Source organism: Euprymna scolopes, chromosome 19 (genome assembly GCF_053919585.1).
Source record: "Euprymna scolopes isolate OS-2025 chromosome 19, ASM5391958v1, whole genome shotgun sequence".
Taxonomy (NCBI): domain Eukaryota; kingdom Metazoa; phylum Mollusca; class Cephalopoda; order Sepiida; family Sepiolidae; genus Euprymna; species Euprymna scolopes.
In genome coordinates this window covers 134,036,198-134,055,794 of record NC_136500.1, presented here as the reverse complement: position 1 = coordinate 134,055,794, position 19,597 = coordinate 134,036,198, and the positions used below count along the sequence as shown (strand labels likewise).

The following is a 19,597-nucleotide window of genomic DNA, read 5'->3' as shown; positions in this document are numbered from 1 at the left end:
TATATATTTATTTATATATATACACGCAGCTATATATATATGTATATATATGCATATATATATATATATATATATATATATATATATATACATATATACATGCATGTATTTACATTTTAATTGTTCGCAATTTGATAACCGTAATTATCATCACGGCATTCATTTGGATGTTGATTGTAGCTTATAAATGTACGAAATGTAGAATTTTTAAAAAGAACGCCAATAGAACATTTTTTAGCGGTTAAACTATGTTAGTAAACGCCTGATTTAAAATTAAGCAAATATTAAAAAAGGGGGGGATAATCTTATTTTTCTAATTAAATAATCAAAGGGAGAAAATTAGTGTTTATTCTATATAGATTAGAAAATATAATATTTGAACTTATTGAATTTAGTATTTTTAATACTTTATTTATTTATTGAAATTAATAAATATAGTATATGTCAAGCTTTAGTATATATTTAAATAATATATAATAATGGTAAATATATCAGATAAAATAATATTAATAATAATATTGATGATCAAAATTTAATTAATAAGGGTATCAAGTTAAACTTACATTTCAAGATTGAATATTTATAAGTAATATTTTTAATGATTTATGGTGGTTTATATTTGTTATATTTAAACCAACGTTTATGACTACATGAGGATATAAACTCCTCTCTTTAATTAAGGAGGGTGGTTTTGTTTTGATATCGTCATATTTTAACGTCTTTACCGTCTCCTATGTACAAAGTGCAGATAATCTATCTCCTGGTGTATATCCTTTATATGATCCTATTATTTGCCATTTCAAATTGAAGGAGATATTCTTATCTTTGAGTCGCCAAATATGTTTGGATAGAGTGATTTGGTTCAACAGGGAGTGGGTTTTAAAGGAATGCTTATGGGTTAAAATCCTACGCTTAATAAGTCCAGATTTAGAACCAAAGCAGTTTATGTCTTGTTTAATGTATTTATTTTCAGGTAGATTAGGGGTGGCGTGTGTATATGAAGGGTTGGTATGTATTTGATTGGTAGATTTGTTAAAGTTGGTGTAGTTATTTAATCGGAAGGTTGAGTTATGGTTGCTGTTAACCTCATTTAAATTAAGGTTTTGCGATACTGTGCAGCTATAAACTACATTTTTTTTTATTTTGCATGAAACTTGTAGGGGTATCTATTTTTTCTTCTACAGTTACATCCTGCTATATTTTCTATATATATATTTTTATATTATTATTTTTTTTATTATTAGAACTTGTTATTTTTTTATGAAAGTTTGGCATAGTTGAGTAAGACACATTGATTGAAGATTTTACTGTATCTATGAGGGGTTTTAAAGGTTTTTTTTTCTAATATTTTAAAAATATCCTCTGGCTATGCTTGTCTTCAAACGTTTGTAATATGGAGGGTTGAACCATAGGGTCTCCCTATGTCTGTTTTTACTCTTTTTTTACGGACTTTGGTTTGCTGATTATTTCTGTTTGAATCTAATACTTGTCGTTTCATTTTGCTTTGCCTTGCTTTTTGGTCATTTTTTGTAACTCGTATACGGAATGACATACCCATATTACAGGTATATATATATATATATATATATATATATATATATATATATATATATATATATATATATATATATACCCATATTACAGGTATATATATATATATATATATATATATATATAAAATAAATGAATAAATATATATACATAGAAATGCATACATATATTTAAATAAATGTATACATATATATATATATATATATATATATATATATATATATATATATATATATATATATATATATATATATATATATATATATATATATATACTGTGGGTCCCGATTTCGAATCTCGCTAGATTTTGCAATTCGGATGAGTCCTAGACGGCGAAACACGTGTCAGTGTATAATTATATTTTAGAAACAATATATATATATATATATATATATATATATATATATATATATATATATATACACAGACTTTTTATATTTGGATAACGTTTCAATGGTAAATTGTTTTACTAAATGATAGAACATATTCTCAAAAGTAATCTTGAAGTTTAACTGTATCCATAAAGATTAATTAAAGCATATAAAAGTTACATATAATCTCGTGGGAAAATGTTTATATATTGTTTGTATTGTTTAGAAACTTAATTACAATAACACATATACTTCATATTAAGCATCTTATACGTTTCCAAACACCTTTACATTTGCTATTTCCAATAGAAAGTGTTTTAAGAATGCAAAATTAACAGAAAACAAGTCTAAATGTAAATATCTATATAACGTTTGGGGTTTGCGTTCAAAATAATCAATGATAAACGTTTGAATTAGCAGCTGTGTTTTTTCTTATATAATTCAGATGCACATCGATACTATGTGGATGCAGTCAGCACAAGCACTATTCGGGTTTTACCGGCTTCCTCCAAAGGAGGAAGTTTCAGGAGAGTAAGAAATTCACAAGCGGTCTCCATTCGCATGTACATCCCCGCTAGGGGAGATGACGACGTTAGGTTTTTGCAACCTTTGCAGGGAGGTGTCGACGCCCTCCTACATACAGCACCTGGGCTTCCCAAATTGGTCACCCATTTTTGTAATGACCAGTCTCAACGTTGCTTAACTTCGGTGATCTGACGGGAACCGGTGTGTCAACGTGATTATGCCGTATATACCTCCATACTGGTGTTCAATAATAATTGTTACGAGATTTTTTTGTCTATATTTCTTGAATAAATTAGACAATACAGATCACCCAAACGTAAATATATAGCATAGTATTACTAGATTCCAAATATCCAAACGTTATTAAATGTAACCGCTCTGTGCATCAATAACCTATTGCAAACACTAGCTGAATGTCTATACAAGTAACGGATTGTTTTTCGCCGGATTCTGGCTTATTCCGAATTCAATTTTATCTTTACGGCCTCCAATTGATATGGTGGGGAGCTGAGACTTCAGTACTTACGATAGATTAAATATCTTGACACCGCCAGTTAATTTTAAACGTTTTATTCCTCTGCACACATTTGGTTCACATTTGATGGCTTCGTAATGTCTCAATCACAGTTTCCGTATTTGAATAGCGCTTCAATGGCAACCTCTAGTTGATCTTCGACAACTAAATATTTTCATTTCTAGTCAAATCCATATGAGGTCCTGGATATGACCTTAAACTATATCCGATGGTGAGGCCCTAGCTTGCAGGCCTTAGAGAGTGTGGAGCCACCCTTTAATTGCCATTGCTCCCAGGTCCACTCTGACCCGGAGTGGTAGCACCTGTTAGAGTCCCAACTATGGATTAAATAGAATACGACTTAAAAAAAAAACAAATATACTATATTAAAAAATCGTTCTTCAAAATCACCAGATTCGGCATTAAATGACCTGCAAATGGTTGATATGCCGTATAACAAAACAACCAACCAACCAATAGCAATTCGTTTCACTATATTGTGAGACATATTGTCCAAAGTAATCTGGAAGTTAAACTGTATCGATATACATCTGGCAAAGATAAACATTCATAAAAACTTTTTAAATATAGATACTAATAAAAAAATGAAACGTTTAATTTTGAACACCCTGTATATCAGTAGTTTATAAGGATAACAATCGGCGAAGGGGTGTATTTTATTAACTACAGTGTAAGGTATTGGTTGAATTATGTTAGACAGTGTCGAAGTGATGGAAGTAATAAACATTTAATATTTTCCTGCGGCAGAATGTCTATCATAAATTTTACACAAACGAATGTAGTAGATGTTCGAGTGTCGAGTTGGCAGAGTAACCTGTTGCTTCCAGGGTTCTGTAAATCAATTGTAATTTCCCAAAAACTTAAGTGTCTAGTGTGTAGCGGGGATATTCACCCACAACGAAAAACAAAAGGTCTTTATTTATAACCGACGCATAGTTTGCTCATTTTTTAATCAATATATATTCCTGTATTGGACCAATTTTTAGTCATTTTTTTCAGCAGGTCTGTACGGTATTCATTGTAAAATCTATTTAATATGCTTACAGCGAATAGGCTTATTCAGGTCAATTAAGTTACAGCTAGAGGAGTAACTATTTTTTCCTTTCCAACGTGGATAGTACTAAGCACATGTTTAATTTTAAACATAGGAAAATCTCCCGTCTTTTACATTGTGACCAACATTAAAACTTCCTCAGTCTAGAAAGATTTCTTCTCCATTGACCAAGAAAAAAGATCAAGTATATAATCAGAGCACCTATTACACTATATCGTACTATATACACAAAAACGTTTAAAAAGGTGAGGATTGTTGATAGTCAAAAAAAAAAAAAATTGCAGGCACATCAGCATGATGACATGATCATATGAACACCTGAACAAGCATGTTAATATCATTTATCAAAAATGAGAATTTATTCAACCCATATCTACGACAGAATTAACCTAACCAATTCACTCTTTATACGACCCCGTTAAACGGCGGATATTCTCCTAGTGTTACATAAAAGGGCTGTATCTCTCTCATGTAAGGAAAGAAGAGGTATTAGATAAATGAAACTGATATTAGGAAAATGCTAAAATCGAACCCTGTAGGCAAGCGTTAAAGATAATGGAAATGAAAATCTTAGGATTTCAGTCAATTGTTAATTCTATTAGAATAGCTAAATAGTAATTATGTCGATTGCACATTCTTTTAGAAATCTGGATATTGAATCTGTCAGTTAAAAGAATGGGCAATGCTAATTAAAAATATTCTTTAAGAATAGGTTAGATATTAAACAATTATAATTGAGGATTCTTTGTTTACCAAAAGTGTGTTGGACAGAAATATGAAAGCCACGTGAAAATTAGTCACGTTAGGGAACACACTTCTGACGTTATAAACAAAGGAGATTTCTCAATATAGGAATCTGTGGGTTTGAAGTTAGGAAGTGGTGAGCCAAAATGTCATCAGCCATCCAGACAGGTTATGAGCGGAAGAATTCCAAAGATATGTAGTACCTGTGAAATCCATAGATAGCTCTTCCCTTTCCAACAATGTTGAGGGGATCTTGAACGATGGACAGAAATTTTCGAGATCTTTTTGATAATCTGTCTAAAGTAAATGATAGTCTCCCTTAAAAATGTTTATTGGTGAAATGATGGTTGATCTCAGTATTGATGAGACCAAAAGTAGATTAACAGAGATTAATAAGGGAAAAGCACATCTATAATTTGTAACTGTGTTATCTCGTGACGTCATTCGTTACAGCCGAAAATGTAAATGTGTCTGTATCATCATCTTTTAACGAACTTTGTATAACCTTTCCAAGTATTACGTGTTCTTCTCACAATCATCAATACTGTATCTCCTTCTCTATATTTTGTAACAAGAATCATCCCAGTCAGATATAAATGCCGGGTTTGTATCACTATACACATAAACTCGAACAAATGTTCAAAAAACAACTATATAACAATAAATGTTATCACAGGCAAGATAAGTTACTTTTCTACCTAATTGTATAAGTTTTTAGTATGTTTATTTAATGTAACATGTTTATTAAGCTCGAAAAACATACAGTATTTATCGATGCATTGGAAAATAAAAAATGGCGCCCGACTCTGTCTTTGACACGGTAAGTTTGGGAAAAGCAGTTAAAACAAAAAAAAATAGACAAAATACTGTTATAAACTCGCTCAATATATGTTACTGTGGCATAGGTAAACATATATTCGATCGGGTTATAACAGTATTTTGTCCAGATTTTTTTTTTATTTTTAACTCATTTTCCCAAGCTTATCGTGTCAAAGAGAGAGTGGGGAGCCATTTTTAATTATCCAATACATTGGTAAACACTGTATGTTTTTCGAGCTGAATAAACGTGTTTCATTAAATAAAACACTAATAAAGTATCCAGTTAGGTAGAAAAGACACTTATCTTACCTTTGCTAAGATTAATTTGTTATGTATATATTTTTTTTGGTAACTTTTTCGAATCTAATTGTATAGTAACACGAACCCTTAATATCTCCCTTATTATAATCATACTCTGTTCTGAGTCTCCGCTATCATCTCCGTTAATATATCTCCAATATGAACCCCCTGCTATTTAGCAGTAATACAATTATATGGTGGGATAAATATGAATTTGACATAAATATATCTTTTTAATAAATATGTTCTCAGTGTCAGATTTCCAATTCGGAAGTGACAAATTGGGGAAGGAAAGAGAGAACCCAGTTTCCTGGCAATTATGTGCTCTTTGAAATCATATGCTAATATCGAAACAATAAAACAGCGAACTAATATTAATGCATGATTAAAAGCCGCTAAGTCCTCAATGGATTGCATATTAACTAATCTAGACTCATTTGAAAGAAAAAGAAAACAATGTAGTTTAAGTAAGTTGGGCATTTATCAAAAGGTCGTAATACGGTTTGATGTGTTTACATTATAAAGTAAGCGTGTTTGATGCCTAATAGGTATCGTTCATGACTGGGGATTGCGTATGCCAAGTTTAAATATTATTGGATTTAACGTGTCTTTTTTGCGATAATACATATTAGCAAAGTAAGAACCTATCACAGCTATGGAAAAATATCAACTTGCATTCAACGAATCGTATTTAATAATCAGTCAATAATACACACACACACACACACACACACACACGCACACACATATATATATGCACATACACATGTATATGGTAAGTTATGAAAATATATAAAGCAATTAAGCTACACAGAATATTCAACCTTTTATTCTCATAAAAATTCGTTAGGCATACGCCTGACGAATTCTCACGAGTATAAAACGCGTAATATTCTGTGTAGCTTGATTGCCATATATATTTTCAAAACTTAATACCTCGCTCTACCTTTGTATTGAGCACTGTTTAAGAAAAGACTGAAAATTTTACGCATTAAATTATATATTCGTATATTAATGTGATTGAATGAAGTAATCACACCCACACACCCACACACAGGTATATATACATATATATATATATATATATATATATATATATATATATATATATATATATATATATATATATAATGATGTCGATATTCTTACAATTAATTCCTTTAATTCAGTTAAAATTCACAGGAAATCTATTTTGCCTTTTACTCATCAGAAAAAATAGCAACAATCAATTCACGAAAAGGAAATAAAATGCGTGCTGGAAATATTGTTGCTATTTCTTCTGATGAGTTAAAAAATAGATTCACTGATTGACACAATGATTTAGTAAGTTATTTTGTGCTACAAACCAGATACTGTCAAGAATTGGGGTGACAGCTTTATTAAAGGACAATATTGTAAGATGGCTAACACAATTAAATTTGGAATACATACTTTTGTCATTTATTCATTATATGTAATTGCATTGAGCCTCTTAAAAGGGATTGGTATATATATATATATATATATATATATATATATATATATATATATATATATATTTATATATATATATCTTGGCTGTACTTCGCAGACGAAGATTCTGTAAAGGGGGTTGTCCACGTCGACTGCAGGCATGCTTGTGGCTGACTAGCCCGATGCGGGAGAAACAGATTTGGTCACAACGGCTGCAGTCAAATGTCACGTCAGGTGTGGCTGCTGAGGCATTCAGAATCTTCCTCCTGCAGCCCTTCTCCCGCAGATTCTCTGTGTGGGAGATCTTAACGGAGAGGAAAGCCAGGTGGGCAGTACATCGCCAGGTAGCACGGTCAGAAGCGAGAGCAGACCACTGGAGGTGGTCAATGGGGCAGTCACCGAGGGACTTCTTCAGATAGCCTTTATATCTTTTGTTCGTCACGACGTCCTCTGTCACGACGGCCAGTAAAGAGTTTGCCATATAGGACAATCTTGGGCAGCGATGATCTACAGCGTGGTCACAAAGTCTGGCTACATAATCTACAGGATTTGGACTATCTTATATGAATCAAGCATCAGTTTTTGAGTGGCATACGAAATTCAAGGAAGGCAGAGAGTCTTTTAGGGATGGTGAGAGATATGGGAGGAGTAAGGAAGTCAGAACACCAGAGTTGGTTGGTCAAATGTAGATTATGTAGCCAGACTTTGTGACCACCCTGTAGGGGTATCAGAATATTGTAGGAATGTTTGACACCCCTAACACGAAACTGCGAATAAAATATAAAAACTCGTAATTTCTCTTTTAAAAGTGGGTTGTTTATTTTCTTTATAGATTATACTTCCAAAATAAACTATTAAAGTTGTTTTAAACGTAATATAAATATTTTTTTTAAAACAGTAATGAATTTTACGAACCCAATATTTTCCAATTTTTAAACTTTAAAAATCTATCAACATTTTTTCTATTGATTCTATTTTTACGATATTTTCATGGTCCATGTGAAATTTTATGCTCTTTCCAAAAACCGAATATAATATGTAAGACAAACGTTTTTTTTTAATTCACGCCCCCCGATTTTCAAGTGTCTATTAAAAAGTAAATAATTAATTTACTTACCAAAGTTTTATATATCACAAATCGAAGAGAAAATATCAATAAATAATATATTCAAATTTAAAACAGAAAAAAAGTAGTGTTTTTTAGAAATTTACCTGTAAAGTTCGAAGTTTAAAACCTTTTTTATTAAACCACGTTGTTTGTTTTTCTTTTGTTTTTTTTTAATGAAACCTTGGTCCTTGGTCTTTTAATTGAAAAAAAATTAGGGCTTGAATTATATTTTTCGAGTAGTAATAAGCTTGGAAAGACAGAGGGACGAATAATTCACGCCTCCCAGTTTGAAATATCTATTAAAAAGTAAATAATTACTGTATGTACCAAAGTCTTATATGTCACAAATTGAAGAAAAAAGGTCTATAAATAATATATTCAAATTTAAAACAAAAATGTAGTGTTTTTTAGAAATTTACCTGCAAAGTTCGAAGTTTAAACCTTGAAAAAAAACACGTTATTTGTTTGTTCTTTTTTTTGTTTTTTCTTTTAATGAAACCTTGGTCCGTGATCCTTTAATCGACCAAAAAAATTAGGGTTTGAATTACATTTTTTCGAGGAGTTATAAGCTTGGAAAGACTGGTTTGAATTATTCAGTATTTTTCACGAAATTTCTGACACACCTAGCGATGATCGCCAATTCTGGAGACTTGCCTGACCCAGCGAAGTTGTAACTTCAGCAGCATAGCCTCGATGCTGGTCATTTCCGCCCGTTCGATGACCTCAACCTTGGTGACATAGTTACTCCAATAGACGTTGAGAATGGCGCGGAGACACCGCTGATGGACACGTAATTGCTGGCGGTAAATTCTTCAGCGCTCAGAGCCATACAGGAGGGTTCAGAGTACTGCGGCTTTTTGTGCAATTTTTTAAGTGTCTGTTTTTCCAGACTCTGTTGTACAATCTGCAAAAATCGCTGTTTGATTTGGCCACTCCGTTGTCAGTTTCCCAATCGAGTTTGTCATCTGACGTTATGGTACACACCAGGTAGGCACATTCGTGAACGGTCTTCAGCTTAGTCTCGCCAATGGTGATGGGGTGGGGCGATACTCTACCCGGGGAGCTGACTTCGAATATGGCATATTTTATTGAATAAAATAGACGTATTTTATCGATTAATTCTATTCACGATCCTTCGTCAATCTACTCCACAAGCACCTAATCACAATTAAAGCTGATCTACATTTTTCCTCAGATACATTAATACAAATAATAAGACCAATCATCGATAGCACCTATTTTCAGTTTAATAATTCTTACTACAAACAAAAATTTGGACTCCCTATGGGTAACCCCCTTAGTGGGGTACAAGCTTGATTATTTTTAGAATTCCTAGGGACCAACTCTTTTAAATAAAGACTACCTAATACCTTGACATATTTTAGATATATAGATGATATTGTTATTTTTCTCCCTAGAAACACGCAAATAGAACAAATTAGAAATGAATTAAATTCAGTAGAATTTACACACGAATCCGAACAAGACCACTCCCTAGCTTTTCTAGACATACTCGTCATCAGATCAGAGACCGATCTGAGTTTCATAAACGCGAAGACGCCACGTTATTTTCCGTTCTTTTCCTCCTTCGCGTTACGGGTTCGATCCTGCCTTCCTACTACCACTTTTTTTTTTTTTTGCTCAACACACACCTTCAAACACCCGGGCAGCGCCGAGCACCCATGCTAGTATATATATATATATATATATATATATATATATATATATATATATATATATATATATATATATATACACACACACACACACACACACACACACACATATATATATATATATATATATATATATATATATATATATATATATATATATATATTGTTCAATTTGCACCAAGGGATCTCATTTCTACATATTTTGTTGTAAATAATTCACAGACGTTTTTTTTAATATTTATTTCTCATGTATGTTCTGTTTCAAATGTTGAGCAGGATAGGATTGAACCTGTAAATAGTAATATTTATATGACTATTTATGCATTAATACTTGGAATTTACATACACACATACATATATATATATATATACATATATATATATATTTATATAAATTTGTGTCTGTATATATATATATATATATATATATATATATATATATATATATATATGAATGTATAACAAATGTTTCAAAGTACATAGAAAGACCACACACAAAAAAGTTATATTCACTGCTACCCACACCACAATGATAAAATAAAGACTGGCATGATTATTGTTTTTATCTTGCGTGCCTTTAGAATATGCAGCCCCAATATATTAATGGTGAATTTCAATATATTACGAATGTTTTAAAAAACTACAGTACTCATCCTATTTCATTTCTTACGCAAAGACAAAAGCTACGAAAATACACTATAATATAAGCAGACAGAAAAATAAAACAAATACCTCGCTATTAAACATACATCTCTTCATTCTCAGCCACACTAAAAATACACAAATCTACGACACTCTTAATAGACTTGGTTTTCACTTGATACACACAACGCCCACAACAATAAAACAGATATTAAAAACTACCAAACACTCTCCCAAAACCCTCATATCCGACGCCGATATAGTTCCATCCCATGTAACAGCAGTCAAGGTGTGGCACAGCATAAATGTACACTAGGCTTTACGGACACAGAAGAGATATAAAGAATGGTAACGCCCTAAATGCACTCTTTTGCCATTGCGCAGAACACGATCATTCATTTAATTTATATCATCCAAAAATTATAAAATACGTGATAGATAGAGCTAAAAGAAGACTTTTTGAATCAGCATTAATATTAAACACTAATACTATTACGCAAAGAAAAGGTTTCTACCATTTAGCACCTAGTATAGGGAAAATAATAATCAAAGAACAAAATATCAAAACAGATCGCGAGTAACCGTTTTTCCTTAATCCTTAAATATTTCAACTAAATGAATTAGTGTAGAGAGAGAAAAAAAAGTGTACATATTTCTTTAACGCATTTTTAAAAGTGTATATATAGACATTGAACAACCCAACCTTCCCATATACACCCATATATTTTCCTTCCCGATATGGGTAAGATTCCAGCACTGTTTTCTTTTCATTTTCGTATGGTCTATGATCATTTTCTTTTTTTGCGTTTTTTCTTTTAATATCCTAAAGATGTACTCTGCAATAGGGACGAAATGTTGATAATTTCATAAATTCATTCGGGTTTTTCTTTTTTTCTAAACAACATATATATGTATGTATGCATATATATATATATATATATATATATATATATATATATATATATATATATATATATATATATTAGCATGGGTACCCGGGTGTTTGGAGGTGTGTGTTGAGAAAAAAAAAGTGGTAGTAGGAAGGCAGGTTCGAACCCGTAACGCGAAGGTGGAAAAGAACCGAAAATAACGTGGCGTCTTTGCGTTTATGACCACCGGCTAAACCGGAAGTTACGTAGGTTTAATTAAAGAATATACAATCGAAAAGAGGGGATGACTTTAGAAAATATCGGTGCAAAAAGCGACCCACTCCTGTAGAAATGTGCTCAGTTAAGGGTTAAGAAATAATTGTTTTTGACCAATTTTCCGGTATTTGTCGTCTGAAGTATCGAACTTAAAAACGATACTGATCTTGTAAAAATCCGTTGCCTCTGTCGAAAATTTAGACAGAAAGGCACACATACATACATACATGTATATATTGATAGCTCAAATTTTCGACCGAAACCGATTTAAATGTCTGAATCTTTATGTAAAATTTCAAATGTTTCGACCAGAAATTGTCTGAGTAATTTGGTAAAGACTGCAGAGGTATTTTCTAAAATTTAATCCCTATTATGACCTAATAACATTTATTGTTTTGGGCTCAAAACAAGTTATTAAGTTAGATTCATGTCCAAGGAACGCATGTCTAAAATTTCCAGTATTTATACCCAAAATTGGCGGATGAGTTTGGTAGAGTTCTCAATGGTTAAATCGTTGAACTCTGACACCTTAGCAGCCTAATTATTGGCCGAAAACGAGTGACAAAGATTTGCCCAAATCTCCATACCCTGTAGATCAAATTTCGAGTGCGTAGACTTAAAATTGACAGAGTTATTTCGTAGGGAAATGTACACAGACAAACGGCACACAGACACACACACACAGACTGTCAGACTCTTTCACTTCTATAGATATACAATCATATCAGCCGGCGTTGCCCGGGTGTTTGGATGTGTCTATTGAGTAAAAAAAAATGGTAGTAGGAAAGCAGGCTCGAACCGCGAAGGAGGATAAAAACGAAGGAAAAACCTGACGTATTTGCGGTTACGACCACCGCCAAACCGAAATGTTTAAACTAAGGCTAGACAATCGAAAGTAGAGAATGATTTTCGAAAATGTCGGCGAAAAGGTTACCCCCCCCCCGTTGAAAAGTGGCCAGTTGGAGGAGAAGGTATTATGTTTTTAGCCAATTTTTCGATATCTGGCGTCTGAAAGGTCAAACATTAAAACGATATTTATGTTGGTATAATCTGTCGAAAGTTATAGGCAGACATACAAATATACATAAATGTATATATTGGTAAGAATTTCTCGAACCGAACCGATTTACATCTTGCTCTATCTGTGATTACCTTTATGTAAAATTCTAAATGTTTAGACAATAAATTATCTGAGTAATTTGGTAGAGACCGCAGGGGTCAATGTTTTTTTTTTAATTTCACCCCTATTATTATCCCTTAAAAAAATCAAGTTATTAAGTTAGATCCATGTCCAAGGAACCTGTCTCTAAAATTTCAAGTGTTTAGAATCAAAATTATCGGAGGAGTTTGGTAGAGTTCTCAAAGGTTACATCGTTGAACTTTGCTTTCTTACCAGGAAAATTTCTGTCCGAGAATGGATTAAAAAGATGTTTGCTTAGCTCAATACCCTGTATCTCAGATTTCGCGTCTGTAGACTGACAATTTACCGAGTTATTACGTCGGAAAATGTACTCACACAGATACACACAGACACAGACACGTTAACTTTTATGTATATATATATATATATATATATATATATGTGTGTGTGTGTGTGTGTGTGTGTATATGTATATATTTAAAAATATGTACAATTATTATCATGTCTGAAAGATGAGTATGTTATTCTTGCGCAATTATCTTGCTTGTCAAGAAATCGATATCAAGTTGCAAATTTTCCTTAAACTTCGTCTCATCTACACCAGCAAATACACGTGAATTTGGCAACATAAAGTATTTCTAAAGGACATGCCGGTGCACGTACATAGAACAGAGTCAGAGGGAGCCTTTAACGACCGAATGCCAAAATATTTCATTCATTTACATATCTCATCATCCAATTGCCTCTCTCCCCTATATATATATATATATATATATATATATATATATATATATATATATATATATATATGGATATTATAATATATGTGTGTATATATAGATATGTATATGTATATATTCTTATATATATGTATATATATATTTTTAATATATAGATATTATGACAATAATTACGCAATTACAAAGGGCGTAGCTGCATCACCAACAAAAGTTAGAGGAGTGTATAAAGGTCAAACACAACAAACACAGCCTCAAACACTGTTGATTGCCAAGAGGTGAGCAACGCTAAAATAGTTCGCTTATCTCTACGGAAGCAAGGAACAGCATCACACAGTAAGTTCTTGACGATATTATACCAAGGAGGCCGAGCGAGTTGGTTATCTGAACTCTTCAACACGAACGGGAGGCTTTTTCGTAGGAGATGGAAGTGTTTCAACCTGGAAAAACGGGACGGCAGAAGACTATCTCACTTTTGCGTCTATTATAAACAAACACTGTGACGATTTTCGGCTCGTTGAATTGGCAGCACATGATTTAAAATGCTTTATGTTTGTACAGGGCCTCGATTCAGCAAAAAAAACAAAAAAAAAACGCAGAGATAAGATGACGGGTCCTATCTAGACTTGAAAATAAAGAAGAGCTTACTCTGCAGAAGTTAGCCGAGGATTGCCCACGTGTAGTTATAGTAAAGACCATCTCACGAACGAATGACTAGTTTCAGAGCAAATGATTACTCTCATCGGGGAAAAACAAACATACAAGAAGAAAAACAAGGCCACACCAAAGTTTGGCCATCGAATCTCCAAACGGAATTCGCCTTCAAGACCGTTCAATTGTTACGGTGGATACCATTGGTCCGATCGAAGTTTTTACAAAAACGAAATATGCAATGTGTGGTAGAAAAGACCACAAAGCGATGCAATGCAAAAGGAACAACAACCACAGGGTTCGACAAACAAATTTCGATAAAAATATAGTGTGTTGTCAGGTGAAAAAATATCTTCACGCATATTTAGAAAAATGTGTTTTTGGGGTTTCACGTGTAATTGAATTCCAAGACGGTTGTGTTGTGGAAACATTGCGGTATTTTAACATTCAGTTTTCCTCATGAGCTTTCGAAATGTTCGTTGCCAGTTGTTGTTGATGTGTTAGTAATTGAATAAACGACACAGTAACAATAAAATAAATATGTATGAACAAAAATACATAAAATACGTAATTGTACAATATCTTTGCTCATGGCTGGACTAGTACTGAACGAACATGCGCTTCGCCTGTCTCTGTCCGAACCTTTGTAAGCCGTTTTCCGTTTACAGGAAGTGGCTTCGTAGACGGTTATGACGACATGTCCTGTTAATTGTTCCTGGTAAGAGGGGTGCGCCCTCAACACAGTGTAGGGTATGTAGGTGGGGCATTAGAATATGCCGAGTGCCCCCCTGCAGAGGGTAAAAGTCCCTCAATGGGGGTCCTGGATATGAGCTTAAACTATATCCGATGGTGAGGCCATTGTTCCCAGGTCCACTCTGACCCGGAGTGGTAGTACCTGTTAGAGTCGCAACTATGGGATAAATAGAAACTGACTTGCAAAAAACAAATATATTCTTTTAAAAAAGTTTCTTCAAAATCACCGGATTCGGCATTAAATAACCTGAAAAGGGTTGATATGCCGTAAAACTAAAACAACCAACCCAGTAATCAACACAGTGTAACCACCGATTCTATTTGCAGTATAACCTTGATTTTTGTGAAGTTTATGTCGCCACGTTTGTAAATAAACCATAGCAGTTTATAAACTTAAAATATGTCGGTGCTTAAACCGACAGAAATTTTCACAATCAATTATTTTTATTCAAATAATACAAATTATCGCCTCTCATGTAAAAATAAAGAACAGTGAATTAATTAATAAATATCCTTTAGAATATGTTTAATAATTTAGATATCACAATATTGTAAAAATCTCGGTTTAAAAGTCCATATATTAAAGAGATGTAGTAAATTATATTCTCTTCGGTCAGTTTACTTAAGACCTACGAAACGTCGGCTGCCCGAAAAAAACGCTAGATAGACTGTAGACAGCTCACGCTCAACCGTTGCAATATCCCCCTTAATCTTTTGGAGACTTCAGCAGCGGGCAGAGGCATTTTTGCATTTTCCCAAGTTTAAAACAGAATTTTACTGCATATCCTTCTTCTGATGTGTCCTCCAATCCTGAATGCACCGTGGCAATCAGTATTTAGTTGGGTGTATGGCAACTCCTGTTCTAGCTGTTCATTTGTACTTCAATTCAGAAAAAATAAGATTTAAGCAAAACCATATTTAATATTCAAGAGACTATGCCAATTAAACATGCCTATACAAACCGCCTGGATCTTGTATACACCTACGCATAAGTATATTCCAACGTACAAACACACACACACACACACTCACACTCACGTGTATATATATATATATATATATATATATATATATATATATATATATATATATATAATTTATAAAATATAATTTTCAACTGACACGTGTTTGGTCGTCTACGACTCATCAGTGTGAATCTGATGAGTGGTAGATGACGAAACACGTGTCAGTGGATAATTATATTTTATAAATTATATATATATATATATATATATATATATAATTATTTACTATAACAATTAAATACTTACAGGCACTAGTGTTTAATTCTTTTGGGGCTCTTCAGTACAGGGTATCTAATTTTATTTTGTATTGTATTTTACCTCAATCAGAGTGATCTAATCGTTATACAATGTTTAAGAGCAAAATTGACCGACTTTATTAAACTGAAAGTTCTCAACGATTAGAAACAAGTTTCTTAAAGGGGCTGACATAAATATTTACGTTAATAATTTAATTCCTACAGACACTAGAGTTTCATGTGTGTGTATATGTGTGTATGTGTGTGTGTGTGCCTTTATGGGGAATGTGTTTATTCAATTATATTTCAACTATTTCTATTTCTACATATGTGGCCTTTGATTTTTGAAGCCCAATGTTACAAGAGACCATATACAAATACAGGATAAGAGTATATGTTCTTAATTTCAAGATGTGGGGTATCTTTTTGTATATTTGTTAAAATATTGAATTGATTACAACGCCTATTCGTTTATGCAATTCTTAATTAGTTTTTGAATCCATTCCTTATTCGCAGGAACAAATGGAACTAATCAATTTTAATAAAATAATATAAAATATGCGAAACTCAGAAAGGAAGTTGCAATTGCGTCAAGTTTTACACCCATCACATGTATCTGTATCTATATCTGTATGTCTATACCTATATCTATCTATCTTTCTATACACCCCCCACACACACCCACACACACACACACACACATGTATGTATAGATATACACGATGAGAATAATGGAAATAGCATTCTGACAAAATACAGAAATAAAAATAAAAAGGGACAAACCGAGTTATGTGTTTATTAAGGTTTCATCTCGGAAGTCTCGAAATAGAGATCAAACGTTGATGAACACATAGCTTGGTTTGTTCATTTTTATTTTCATATATTAATATATATATATATATATATAGGTGTGGGGGTGGATGTGGGGGTGGGTGTATATGTATAAGAGCAAATAGTTAATAAAACATGTTAAAAAAACTTTGAAAAAGAGTTAAAAACATATTTAATCTGAAAAGGAAACACTTAAGTGGATACACCTTAATCCGCGGGGTTTCGAAGAAATACTTTCCTTCTCATCAGAGAGTAGGAATTAGCAAAATGCGAGATTTTTTTTTTTTTTTACATTTTCACCCCAAACAAGGCACATTGCCACTTTGGTATTGGGGGCTACTATCAGGGGAAACATCTACTGGGGCACTATGTAGGGATTAGGGCAGCGAGATGTTGGTTCACGTTGCACTTGAACTTCTGCATGTCAGTACAGTTGGGGAAGCAGTGACCTGGAATGGAATCCCAAAGTCTAGCAGTTCTGGGGAAGAAACTACTGGAGTAGAAAGATCTTTTACATCTAGGGATCTCTACAGTGTGGGGTGGGATTTTGCAGCTTGTCGGGTCTGTCGAGGGTGTTCACGTCGTAGGGGCACAAGTGCTTGCAGTTCTTCAGAGCATTCACCATTATAATACTTGTAGAACAAGCAGAGGGATGCAACGTTTCGACGATGGGACAGAGGCTGAAGTTTAGATGCCAGTTTAGGGGGTATCAGATTTGCGACTCTCTTTTGAACCCTGTCAAGGAGAGAGAGACTAGTAGCCGATGCACCGGCCCAAATATGACAGCAATTCTCCATACATGGGCGAATAGTGGCCTTATAGAGGTACAGGATACTTTCGGGTGTTAGAAGTTTTCTAGCACGGTAGAGAGAGCCCGCCTTCCTCGCAGCGGCCCTGGCAATGCCCTCGATGTAATTGTTCCAGCTCATGTTTCCTGTGAACGTTAGGCCAAGGAGCTTGAAAGACCTACTCTCAGATAAAGAGTTGTTGGCCATTGCTATAGGTGGTAGAGAAGGTTTCTTATAATTATTGAATGAAACCAGTTTTGTCTTGGTGGCATTGAACGTTACCATCCATTTTTGTCCCCATTCCACTACTGATTTGAGGTCATACTCTAGTGTTTCTGCCATTACTTTAGATATATGTTCATTTGTTTTCCTGTCGTGCCTGCTATAGAGTGTGGTGTCATTAGCATATATACCCATCTCAGAGGCAATTTTGTCGGGGAGGTCATTTATGAATATCAGGAACAGCAGAGGACCAAGGATAGATCCCTGGGGCACTCCGGCATTTATATTATATTGTTTAGACGTACGACCTTCGAGGACAACCTGGATTTTTCTCTTATCTAAGAAGGATTTAATTATGTTAAGTATTCTACCAGTGATACCGTAAGATCTAATCTTCCTGAGGAGACCCTCATGCCATACCCTGTCAAAAGCCTTAGATATATCTAGAGCTACCGCTCTGCCCTCTCCCGCTTTGTCCAGTGAATGGTATATGCGTTCAGAGATTACACTGAGGATGTCTGCCGTGGAACGGGCTTGTCTAAATCCATATTCATGGTCGGTCAGAAGTTTAGCATCTGTAAGGTGCTGGACTAGAGCATGGTTAATTAAGGTCTCAAATATTTTGGCAAAAGGTGGGAGGAGGCTAATAGGGCGATAATTTAATGGGTCAGTTCTTTCGCCAGAATTCTTGAATACTGGTACCACAGAAGCAGTTTTCCAACAGCTCGGAAAGCAAGATTCATTAAAGCATTTGTTGTAGAGTTTGGAGAGAACTGGAGCTACTTCGACTGAGCACTTTTTTAATAGCACAGCTGGGATGAGGTCGGGTCCACTTGCTTTGGAAGTGTCAAGGTTTTTTATGATAGCATGCACCTGAGCAGGGGTGATTTCCAGATCGTCTAGCTTGGCGTCTGTCCGCATAGGAAAGTCAGGTAGGGGTGGTTTAGAGGGTCCAGTGTAGAGTTGGAGGCAAACCGACTGGCAAGCATTTTAGCCTTCTCGGTTGCTGAGCAAAGAACCTCGTGATTGGATTTTGCATACAAAAGTATTTGATGAAACTGCAAGTAAGTTAAAATTCTTACTTGATAACAAAAAAGCTTATTTTAAGCTTATCTCCTACTTTATTTATCGAGCTTTTACATCTGGTTGAGATTACTTTATAAATATTAATTCTTTAATATTTATAATATACTTTAGTCTTACCATCTTGGATCATTTTGGTCAATTTAATTGTAATTTTTATTATATATATATATATATATATATATATATATATATACAGAGAGAGAGA

The 19,597-nt window shown here is 33.6% G+C and overlaps 1 pseudogene; it reads right to left on the bottom strand.

Moving 5' to 3' along the window:
- Nucleotides 1-2,556: 2,556 nt before the first annotated feature.
- Nucleotides 2,557-2,675, bottom strand: LOC145240399 (5S ribosomal RNA; annotated as a pseudogene).
- Between the last annotated feature and the right edge of the window lie 16,922 nt (nt 2,676-19,597).